The 11401-nt window shown below is 37.2% G+C and overlaps 1 long non-coding RNA gene across 1 annotated transcript in view; it reads left to right on the forward strand.

The window, feature by feature from the left end:
* The window catches only part of LOC129530150 (uncharacterized), a 304176-nt gene that overhangs the window by 41375 nt on the left and 251400 nt on the right, over positions 1–11401 (forward strand). The gene's annotated exons all lie outside the window — the stretch shown is intronic.

Below are 11401 nucleotides of genomic sequence, written 5' to 3' on the forward strand. Positions count from 1 at the left end.
ACCGGGCATGGTGGCTCACGCCTGTAATCCCAGCACTTTGGGAGGCCGAGGCGGTGGATCACAAGGTCAAGAAATCACGAACGTCCTGGCCAACGTGGTGAAACCCTGTCTCTACTGAAAATACAAAAATTAGCTGGGCATGGTGGTGGGCGCCTGTAGTCCCAGCTACTCGGGAGGCTAAGGCAGGAGAATCGCTTAAACCCGGGAGGCAGGGGTTGCAGTGAGCCAAGATTGCGCCACTGCACTCCAGTCTGGCGACAGAGCGAGACTCCGTTTCAAAAAAAAAAAAAGTAAAGAAAAGAAAAGAAAAGAAAAGAAAACAAGAAGCTTTAGCTTTTGATGTCTGCAGGACTCTCCTGGGACAAATGCTCTGGGACCCATATGTTTAAGATGAATATGGGAAAAGTTAACTTTATTACCAGGAAGTAAGCAATCAATGTTTGAAAAATGCTGTATTAAAGTTTGAGTAGTAGTATAATATGCCAATTATTATTATAAAATGACAACTGTCTCCAAACTGGAGTATTAAAGCATGATTTAAAACCATTAGTTTCTCTACCTAAGTAATGTAGCTTACATATCTACCTTAATTTTGGAACTGAAGTATTTTGGCTCTTTATGAATAGTCATTATGTCCTTCTGCAGTGTTCCAGAGGAACACTGCCTTCCAAAGTCTGGCCACCTGCATGAGGATGTCCTCAGCTGAGAGTCTGAACAGATGAACATGTGGCACATCTAATAGAGAGGTGTAATGTTTCACCAAGAAGAAGAGCTGGTTGTCATGAGTTAGTCCTGCAGAGAGCGGGAGATTTCAGAGTGGCCAACAGCAATATGAGTAGTTAGAGGCTCAGTTAGAGTATCAGGGAAAGCAGCATTATGTAGTAGTTAAAAGCAAAGCCTCTAGAGTAAAACAGACCTGGATTCAAGTATTACTTCTACCACTCATTTTCTGTGCATAACCTTAAGCAAGTTGCTCAACATTTCAGAATCTCAGTCTCCTCCTCTCTAAAGGAAAGGTGATGATAATGAACTTAAATCATTGGGGGCTGTTATGAGGATTAAATGAGCTTATGCATGAACGCTCTTTTCACAGTAACACTAAGTGATAGTTATTAATCCTCCACCAGTATCACCCTGTCTAGGCAAGCCCCTGGAAAAATCCTACTAATTCTGTAAGGATTATCTCCAAACTTTTCTTCATGCCCTGGTGATACTTTGAACCTCTCTTATGACACTTTTCCTGTTTTTCTGTTTCTTACAATTATAAATATACTTGCCTAATCTCTTCCTGCTAGACTGAAAGTAACTTGAGGGTAGAGATATTGTGTATGTGTCTCCCACAAAGACTAACAGAAAATCTTGCATAAGGTAGGCACTTAATACTTACTGAGCTGAATTAAATTGCACTAGTTTATATTTAAAATATACTTACCAATAAGTACCATCAGTTGGTGTCATGTTATGACACTGCCATTGGCCTTTACTTTCCTTCTTTCCAGAGGTCTATCATTTGTCCTGCAGTGATAGTTCAAGGTTATCTGCCATAGAAGGGAGTTGGGAGTTCATAGAGTTTCCAGAAAGTCTTTTCCTGTAACACTCACAGAAAGTCATAGAGACCAAAATGGCAATAAGTACTGCTGGGTCAATTCAGTAAATATGTATTGAAGGCTTGTTGTATGTAAGAGATTGTGGGCTCTGGGCGCGGTAGCTCACGCCTGTAATCCCAGCAGTTTGGGAGGCTGAGGTGGGTGGATCACCTAAGGTCAGGAGTTTGAGACCAGCCTGGCCAACATGGTGAAACCCCGTCTCTACTAAAAATACAAAAATTTGCCAGGTGTGGTGGGGGGCGCCTGTCATTCCAGCTACTTGGGAGGCTGAGGCAGGAGAATCGCTTGAACCCGGGAGGTGGAGGTTGCAGTGAGCTGAGACCATGCCATTGCACTCCAGCCTGGGCAACATAAAAGCAAAATTCCGTCTCAAAAAAAAAAAAAAAAAGAGAAAGAAAGAAAAAAAAAGAGATTGTGATAGGTCTATGGGGATACGCAAAGCTCCAGGAGAGAGAAAGAATGAGGAGAGCAAGAGAGATAAATTCTGACTGGGAGAATTATTTTTTGTTTCTTGGCTAGTGAAGGAGGCTTCAAGAATTCTAAGTCTTGGTGGCTAATTATGTGGACATATCTTATGGCTTTGGAGGGGGTGAGGACTGCTTACGGACCTTAAAAGATCTGGTAAAAAAAAAATATATATATATATTGGAACAGTGGTTTTCTCAATCTTGGCTGCTCTTTGGAAACACCTTGGAGGGGGATGGATTAAAAATAGTGATAACTGGGTCCCAATCCTTAGACATTCTGATGTAATTGGTGTAGGTTACACTTTGGACACTGGGATTGTTCTTAATTGCCCCAGATGACTCAAATGCACAGCTGCAGCTGAAAATCACGGCTTCAGAGTTGTGTTTCTGAGGGAGCCTCAAGTGGTTATTTAGTTCTTGTTTATAACCTGGCTGAGTAAGATAACAGTTAGTCCATCCATTTATATCAAGGACATTCCCTGCTATAATTTGGTAAGCTATTTCTTGGAGGGAAAAATACTTTTTTGTCATTGCTGCAATTTTTACTGCCTTTATTCATTTCTCAAATGGGAATAATTGACGATTAAGATGTGTAATGGACAATTTTTAGAGCAAAGTGAGGAGGTGACTGGAGACCATATGTTGCCTACGAACAGAGCCTACAGCAAACGTTGAAGAGAGAAATACTTTTTAATAACAGACTCCAATCACTTATTCATTTATTTAGAAAACATTAAAAAGGACTATATTAATTTCCTATTGTTGCCGTAACAAGTTACCACAAACTTAGTGGATTAAAACAACACATTTATTATCTAATAGTTCTGAAGGTCAGAACGCCTAAAATCAAAGTGTTGGATACTGCATTCTTTCTGATGGCTCTAGGGAATAATTTGTTTCCTTGCCTCTTCTAGCTTCCAGAGGCTACTCATGTTCCTTGGCACAAGGCTGCATCACTTCCACCTCTCTGTTGTCACATCTTCTCTGACTCTTGCCTTCCTCTTACAAGGACTCTTGTGATTACAGTGGACCCACTTGGGTAATCTAGGATAATTTGGCAATTTCACCTTTCTTAATCACATCTGTAAAATTCCTTTGGACATGTAAGGTAGCATATTCATAGATTCCAGGGATTAGAATGTGGGCTTCTTTGGGGGAGGTCCTCATTCAGCCTCCCACAGGGATTAGAGATGACACTGGTACTATGACTGCTAATATTTACTTATGTCCTCTATAACACATCACAAATACCTAAGGATTATTTATTGTGGGCCAGGCCCTGTGATAAATGCATTAATGCCATTATCTCAGTTGAACTTATGATGTGGACATTATTAATATCCCCATATTTTGTATGAGAAAACTGAGGTGCATAGAGATTGTGATTTGCTCAAACTCACATAACAACTAAGTGGTGAAGTCAGATTTCAAACCCACGTGAGTCTGAGTTCAGTGCCCTAATCATCATCAAAGATTACATTTTCTAGTACTCTTGACTTTAAGGGCTTAGGTATTCATTCCATAGATAAGGTAGTTGTTCGAGTGTGTATCAAACATCACACTACAGGTACAGTAGTGAACAAGATGAGGTTCCTGCCTGACATCTTGGAGCTCACATCCTCGAGGAGTATATAGCAAAGTATTCAGAGAAACAAATAATGTTAGGTAGTGGTAAGTGCTGCAAGGCAAATTAAAGCCGGGTACAGGGATACAAAATGACAGGAAGTGAGGATGCCCCATTGAGCTATTGTAAATAAAGTAGTCAGAGGAACCTTCTAAGAAGAGATTATTGTGTTCATGGGTGAGAATACTCAATTTTAAGATGGCATTTCTCCTCCAACTGATCTACAGCTTCAACACAATCCCTCAAAATCCCAGGTGGATTTTTTTTTTGGCAGAAATTGATAAGGTGACCCTAAAATAAATATTTGAATACAAAGGGCCCAGAATATCCAAAACAAACTTGTAAAGAATTTAGAGGATTCATGTTTCCCAATTTCAAAGCTTACTATCAAGCTATGTTAATAGATAGTGTGGTACTTGCATAAGGATAGACATATAGATAAATGGAATAGAATTGAGCCCAGAAATAATCCCATGTGTCTATGGCCAATTGATTTTCATTAAAGGTGCCAAAACAATTTAATGGGATAAAGAATCATCTTTTCAGCAAATGGTGCTGAGATAACGTGATACCCACATGTAAAAATTGGACCCTTACTTCATACCATACATATAATTATGTAAAGAGCAAAAACTATAAAATTCTTAAAAGAAAACATAAATGTAAATGTTGTTATTTGGGTTAGGCAATGTCTTTTTAGATAGAACACCAAAAGTACAAACAAACAATCAAATTATATATATATATACGTATATATATATGCATATATATATTTTTTTCTAAATTAAAAACTTTAGTGCTCCAGAAGAAACTCAAGTAAGTGAAATAACCCATAGAATAGGGAAACATATTTGCAAATCATACTGTTTGTAAGAGTCTGAGATCCAGAATATATAAAGGACTCTTATAACTCAGTGATTAGAAGACAGATAACCCAATTAAATTATCCAGTCTATCATTGATGGGAATTTGGGTTGTTTCCATGCCTTTGTTATTGTGAATAGTGCTGCAATGCACATACTTTTCTCCAACCAGAGATTAAAATAGCTACATCTTACTTGTTTTGTTTGTTTCTTTAAACCATCTTACTACAAGGAAAGGATCAACAGAAGCTGGGTCCCTGTGAGAAATCCCATGTCATTATAATTCCTGATCCTGTATATTAAAATGATATACTTCACAAAAAAAATAGACAGGATTTGAATAAACATTTCTCCAAAGAAGATATTCAAATGACCATATGAGAGAAAGCCTCACATCCTTAGTCATTAGGAAAATGCAAACAAAACCACAATGAGAAGCCACTTTATACTCACCAGGATAGCCATAATAGAAAAAAATGAAAAATAAGTGTTGTGAATGTGGAGAAATCAGTACCTTCAAACATTATTTGTGGAAACGTAAAGTAGTCCAGTCACTTTGGAAAACAGTTTGACAATTCCTCCAAAAGACGAAACTTATTTATCATGTGCCCTAGCAATTCCACATATTGATATCTACTAAAGAGAAATGAAAATATATATCCACAAAAATATTTACATGTGAATGTTCACAGCAGGATTAATCATAATAGCCAAGAAGCAGAAAAAATCTCAATGCTCATCACCTGACAGATGGTTAAACAAAATATAGTATATCCGTACAATGGAATAATATTCAATAGTGGGCAGGATGAACCTTAAAACATTACGCTAAGTGAAAGAAGCTAGATGAAAGAAACCACATGTTGTATGATTCTATGTATATGAAATGTTCAGAACAGGAACAGAAGGTAGATTAATGTTTGACTAGGACTGTGTGCAAGAATAGGGAGGACTGCAAATGTGCATAAGGGATCTTTTTAAAGTAATGGAAATGTTATAAAATTGGATTGTGATGAGAGTTGTACAACTTCAAATTTACTAAAACTTATTAAATTATACTGTTAAAGCTAGTGAACTTTATAGTACATATAACTCAACAAGACTGTTAAAGAGGAGAAAAGGTGATATTTGAGCATACAAATGAATGACAAGAAGGACAAGCCATGCCAAGAATCTGGGTGAAAAAATTATAGGAAGAAAGAACAGCAAGCAAAAAAGTCCTAGGCAGGAGGGTTCTTAGAGTTTTTGAAGAATAGTAAAAAATGCCACTGCATGTGTGATAGTAGTAGGGGATGAGGTCAGAGAAGAGTCAGGAGATCTGATCGTGAAAGGCCTTGTAAGCAAATATAAAGATTTCCAAGTTTTACTGTATGTGTGATGATAGCCATAACAGGGTTTTGAGCAGAAGAGTGATGTCATCTGCTTTATGTTTTTAAAGGTAACTCTCACTGCTGTGTATTGAAAAAGCTATAGTGGAAGCACTTAAGAGTACATTGCCATGTTTCTGGGGTATAAATTGAGCAAACAAAAAATGTTTTATGGGAGTAATAATTGAGTAAGAAAGTTCAGGCTGTTGAGTTAATTAAGCTCGAGTACTGATTGGGCACCCAGTATTGCTCAGCATTTCGTTAGGTTCTATACCAAGACTTTGTCTCTGATATTTAGAATTTAAGGGCTATGAAGACAGGGACAGAGTCTTCCTTGTTCACCGCTGTATCCTTAGCTCCTAGAGTTGTGCCTGGTAGGTGATCAAGAAATACTCATTACATGATTGAATAAATGAATGTAGGAGCTTTAGAACATAAATCATACAGTGTTTTTATTTTATTCCAATGAGTTGCCAATATTTAAAAGTCAAGAAATTCCATATAAGGATAAGAATTTTCAGCTTTTATGGTGATATTGGAGCTCTATTTCTCCATCCATTTAGAGGAGATATGCACTGACCAGTTTCAATAGTTCCCACTCAGCCAGTTTACTCATATATATTACCTATCTCGTCTGTATAAGCATCATGGGACTTCTCAGCCTTCCTAATCACATGAGCGAATTCCTTCTAATAAATATCTATCTATCTATCTATCTATCTATCTATCTATCTATCTATCTATAATCTATCTATCTATCTATCTATAATCTATCTATCTATCTATCATCTATCTATCTATCTATCTATCTATCTATCTATCTATCTATCTATATGCTACTTATTCTGTTTCTCTGGATAACCTTCACTAATTCAAAGACATTTTGTTTATCCATTTGTCTATAAGTGGAAATTAGGGTTGCTTCTACTTCTTGGCTATTGTGAATAAAACTGCTATGAACATAGGTATACAAATATGTCTTTGAGACTCTGCTTTTGATTTTTTTTGTATATACACCCAAAAGTGAGATTACTAAATTATGTGGTGTATTATTTTTGATTTTGGGCAGAACTTTCATGCTGTTTTCCGTAAGGCTTGTACCACTGTTGGTGTACAGTCCTACCAGCAGTGCACAGGGGTTCCAATTTCTCTGCATCCTGACCAATACATGTTATTTTCTGCTTTTCTTTTGATAGTAGATATTTTAATAGGTGAGGTGATATTTCATTTTGGTTCTAATTTGAATCTCTCTGATGATTAGTGGTGTTGAACATCTTTCCATATGCTTATTAGTCATTTGTTTATCATCTTTGGAGAAATGTTTATTCAAATCAGTTGCCCATTTGTATTTCACATTTTGTTGTTGAGTTGCAGGAATTTTTTATGGATTCTGAATATTAACCTTTTATCGGATATTTTATTTGTAAATATTTTCTCCCATTTTATAAGTTGCCTTTTCAGTCTTTGGATCATGTCCTTTGATACATAAGTTTTTAAGTATGATGTACTTCCATTTGTCCATTTTTGTTTTGATTTCCTATGCTTTTGGTGACATATCCAAGAAATCATTGTCAAGTTCAATGTCATGAAACTTTCCCACAGTGTTTTTTTTAGGAATTTTATAATTTTGGGTCGTTAGGTCTTTGATCCATTTTGAATTAATTTTTTTATATGGTGTAAGATAAGGGTCCAGTTTTATTCTTCTGCATGTGGTTATTCAGTTTCCCTAATGTCATTTGTTGAGGAGACTGTCCTTTCCTCATTGAGTGGTCTTGGCACCCCTGGCAAATATCATTTAACATATATATGTAACAGTTTATTTCTTGGCTTTCTATTGTGTTACATTGGTATATTTTTCTGTCTTTATGCCAGTACTACAGTGTTTTCATCACTGTAACCTATATTAAGGTTTGAAATCAGGAACTGTGAAGCTTCCAAATTTGTTGTTCTTCTTGAAAATGGCTTTGACTATTCAGCGTCCCTTGAGATTCCACATGAATTTTAGGAAGAATTTTTCTATTTCTGTAAAAACTACTGTTGGGATTTTTATAAGGATTGCATTGAATCTGTAGATTGCTTTGAGTAGTAGTGGCTTCTTAACAATATTAAGTCTTCCAGTCTATGAACACAGGATGTGTTTCCATTTATTTGTGTTTTCATTATTTTCTTTCAGCCATGTTTGGTATTTTTCAGTGCACATGTCTTGTGCCTCCTTGGTTAGGTTTATCCTTAAGTATTTTATTATTGTTGATGCTATTGTAAATGGAATTGTTTCTTTAATTTCCTTTTTCAGATTATTCATTGTTAATTGCTTGGTGATATTTTTTAAAGTTTAGTTTATAATTATGTAACTTTGGAGGTTGATAATGAGAAAATCACAGAATATTTCTATGCAGAATATTATTAAATTTATCAATTTTGGGAATAATAATGGCACATAATGAGGCTTTACTTTGTTCCAGGCCTTAAGTGTTTATCATAAACTCATTTAATTTATAACAACCCTATAAAGTGTGCACTATTACTATTCTCATTTAACAGATGAGAAAATGAATGCATAGAGAGATTAAATAACTTTTTCAAGATTACACATCCGGGAAGCTTTAGATGCAGGAATAGAAAAATAAAATCATATTATGTTTAGCCAGATAAAATAAATTAGCTTATAATAATTTGACACTTACTCCTTTGACTGGGTCTTAGGAATACTAAGACCACTTAGTATTGCTCCACTTCTGATGTAACAGATGTAAGAGAAAAAGATCAGCTAAGATCTGGCTCTTGTTCTCATGAACAGACATGCAGTATGAATAGAAGAAACTTTGAATACCAGCCATGGAATAGGACTATTTAAAAGCATATTTCGTTTCAGATGATGCTATGAGACTCAGTTTAACTTGCTCATTATTTCCTTTATAAGAAGTCAGGTAATATAAACTGGGTTGGGCAGTGGGGGGAGTGAGACACTGTTGCAGCATCAACCAAGGCCTGCTACAAGAGGTTTTATACCTTCAACCAGTCATATTTTATCTGAAGAAGGATTCTCAGGCTGTGAGAATTTCTCCTTGGATTCAGAAATGAGAAAATGGGGGATGGGTAATTTTTGCTATTTTCTTTTCTTTTTGTTCCCTATACCCAAATAAATGGGCCTTTTCAATTTTTAAATCCCTGGTTAAGCATATTTTTACTGTTATAAATGCATGGAGATATGCTTCATTCAATCAGAATGCCCTGCCTGGTGGGATAGACAGAATAGAAATGGAATGACTAAAAATTACTGAAAGTAGTCTAGAACATCTTGCAACAGCAAATGAATTACTTGTTACAAATATTATAGAGAGGATTTAAGCACTGATTAGAGAGTAGGAATAGATAAGGTTCTTGTCAACTCTAAGAAAATATAATTAAATACATTCATAGAAGAGAGATGGTTTGGGCACACCCACCACTGTCCCTTCTGGTGCATGCATACAGGCAGACCTGCAGTCACACACATGTGCGCAGACCCACCACTGCCCCACTGACATGCACATGTGTGAGGACCCCTGCCACCCTACTGATGCACATGTGCAAGGGGGCTCACCACTGTCCTGCCAGAGCTCTTTTGCCAACAGACTCCATCAGACTGTTGTTGCTGCAGGACTGGGAAACCCTGGCCCCACCAGTGCAGCTGGTGCTTAACCTCAAGGAAGCAGAGAAAAAAGCTGTAGGCCAGGTCCCAGTCCCTCAGGGTAAGAGGATGCAGTCCAAAAGTGCTGAGCTAAGCCTTGGCTCCATTAAAGTATCTAGAAGTGAAGCCAATAGACTAAAACCAAATTATACCACATTCAAACCCTCAAGAGTATGGAAGAATATACAAATAAACAGCCACATCCAAAACACAGCAACTTTGAAGATTAAAGAAACATCAGGCCACACAGATGATAAAGAACCAGTGCTAGAACTCTGGCAACTCTAAAAACCGAGTGTCTTCTTACCTCCAAATGACTACACTAGCTCTCCAGCAGTGGTTCTTAACCAGACTGAAATGGCTGAAATGACAGACATACAGTACAGAATCTGGATGGCAAAGAAGCTCATTAAGATAGAGGAGAAGGTTGAAACCCATTCTAAGGAACACAGTAAAATGGTCCAGGAGTTGAAAGATGATGTAGCTATTTTAAGAAAGAACCAAACAATTTTAGGAAGTAAAGAGCTCACTACAGAAATTTTAGAATGCAATTGGAAGCACTAATAGTAAAATAGACCAAGCCGAGGAAAAAATCTCAGAGCTCAGAGGCTGCTCCTTCAAATCAATGCAGTCAGAATAAAAAAAGAATAAAAATGAATGAAACCTCCAAGAAATATGGGATTATGTAAAGAGACCAAACCTATGACATATTGCATTCTTGAAAGAGATGGAGACAGAGCAAGCAACTTGGAAAACATATTTGAGGATACGGTCCATGAAATTTTTTCCAACTTCATTGGAGAGATTGAAATACAAATTTAGGAAAATGCAAAAAAAAAAAAAACTTTGCAAATTACTATAGGAGATGACCATTCCTAAGACACATAGTCATCAGATGCTCCAGTTAACATGAAAGAAAAAAATCACAAACGCAACTAGAAAGAAGGGGCAGGTCATGTACAAAGGGAACCCCATTAAGCTAACTTAAGTGAGTCTTTCAGCAGAGACTTGCAAGCCAGAAGACATTGGAGGCCTATAAGCATCACTAAAGAAAAGAAATTTCTACCAAGAATCTCATATCCTGCCAAACTAAGCTTCATAAGTGGAGAAATAAGATTCTTTTCATACAAGCAAGTGATAGGAGAATTCAGTACCACAAAACTTGCCTTCAAAGAAGTCCTTGGCTGGGTGCAGTGGCTCACGCCTGTAATCCCAGCATTTTGGGAGGCTGAGGTGGGTGGATCACCTGAGGTCAGGAGTTCGAAACCAGCCTGACCAACATGGAGAAACCCCATCTCTACTAAAAATACAAAATTAGCCAGGTGTGGTGGTGCACGCCTATAATCCCAGCTACTCGGGAGGCAGAGGCAGGAAAATCACTTGATCACAGGGGCAGAGGTTGCAGTGAGCCAGGAGCATGCCATTTCACTCCTGCCTGGGCAACAAGAGTGAAACTCTGTCAAAAAAAGAAAAGGAAGAAGAAAAGGAAGAGGAAGAGGAAGAGGAGAAGGAGGAGGAAAGAAGAAGGAGGAGGAGGAGGAGAAGAAGGAGAAGGAGAAAAGAAGAAGAAGGAGAAGGAGAAAAGAAGAAGAAGGAGAAGGAGAAGAAGAAGAAGAAAGAAGAAGCTCTTAAGGGAGTGCTAAATGTGGAAATGGAATACCAGTATGTGGCACCACAAAAACACACTTAAGTACATATCCCAATGACACTGTAAAGGAACTATACAATCAAGTCTACATAACAACCAACTAACAACATGATAACAGGAGCAATTTCTCACATATCAGACTAACCTTGAAATTA

This window comes from Gorilla gorilla, chromosome X, assembly GCF_029281585.2.
Source record: "Gorilla gorilla gorilla isolate KB3781 chromosome X, NHGRI_mGorGor1-v2.1_pri, whole genome shotgun sequence".
Taxonomy (NCBI): domain Eukaryota; kingdom Metazoa; phylum Chordata; class Mammalia; order Primates; family Hominidae; genus Gorilla; species Gorilla gorilla.